This window comes from Haemaphysalis longicornis, unplaced genomic scaffold (genome assembly GCF_048455015.1).
Source record: "Haemaphysalis longicornis isolate Haplotype H1 unplaced genomic scaffold, Haemaphysalis longicornis Haplotype H1 scaffold_6, whole genome shotgun sequence".
Taxonomy (NCBI): domain Eukaryota; kingdom Metazoa; phylum Arthropoda; class Arachnida; order Ixodida; family Ixodidae; genus Haemaphysalis; species Haemaphysalis longicornis.
In genome coordinates this window covers 57,220,315-57,221,353 of record NW_027526407.1, presented here as the reverse complement: position 1 = coordinate 57,221,353, position 1,039 = coordinate 57,220,315, and the positions used below count along the sequence as shown (strand labels likewise).

At 45.0% G+C, this 1,039-nt stretch overlaps 1 non-coding gene across 1 annotated transcript; it reads left to right on the top strand.

Moving 5' to 3' along the window:
* The first annotated feature begins 504 nt into the window (after positions 1–504).
* Trnae-cuc (transfer RNA glutamic acid (anticodon CUC)) lies at positions 505–576 on the top strand. The gene has a single exon. It is a non-coding gene; the product is annotated as a tRNA-Glu (tRNA).
* Positions 577–1,039: the final 463 nt, after the last annotated feature.

Genomic DNA, 1,039 nt, shown 5'->3' with positions numbered 1-1,039 from the left:
GGTTACTTTTCAAAACTGCAGCACATTCAGAGCAATAAATAAGCAAAATCTCAATCACTTTCAGTACGAACGTTATGTTGATTTCTTTGTAGGAAAACGCTACAATAAATGGCATTGCATGTCAAAAAAAAAAAAAATCTTGGCGCCGTTTTTTCAACACAAATTAAACATTCTATATACCACGACACCCCCCCCCCCGCCCCCGCTTTTGAAGGGCCGGTTTTTTTGTTTTTTTTTTTCTTCGGGGAAAGGTCGCCACCCCAATCGTTGACATATCCTAATGTACCACCCTTTCGTCTAGTTCCTCATAATAAACTTAGAAACACGGGAGGCTTCAGCTACAGTCGCGTAGATATCATAAATGGGCCATTTAGGCTTCCACGTAAAAGAAATTGGTTGACGCTCCTTTTTTCTCCTCTAGTCACACACAACGTGACACAAGTCTAGTCACTAAGCGGCTGCAAACATACTGATGTCCGACCAGTTTTCCGAAGTCCGTCGTCCTCCGGCATGGTCTAGTGGTTAGGATACCTGGCTCTCACCCAGGAGGCCCGGGTTCGATTCCCGGTGTCGGAACGAGTTTTTTTTTTTTAGTTTCATAAAACGGTGGCGTAACGTTTCCCGTGTATTGAAATTCTATAAAACTTTAGAACTTTATTGGCCAACAATCACCCTTTTTTTTTTTTTAAATCAAATTCCTATTCTACAGCACAGTACACAATACCAGCGGAGCCGCTTATACCCGCAGAGCTGTATTGACCAACACTAAAATTTCCCTGGGCGAGCCCTAAATTTCACAAATGGACCTTTTTTCCAGTAGTGTAGCCCTCTTGCGGCGGCCGCGCGAACCACACTTAGGGGCTTATAGAAGAACGCCCCCCTCCCCCCTCCTTTTTTTTTTTTTTTTTAAATCCTGCCCTGCGCAGCAGAGGGAGCCGTCTCAGGCGCCACGCGAGGTTTTGGTGGAACATAAATTTTTCGATGGAAGCCGTAGCGCCTACCTGTCGGCCGCTTTAAAAGCTCAGAAAACGGAGCAGCA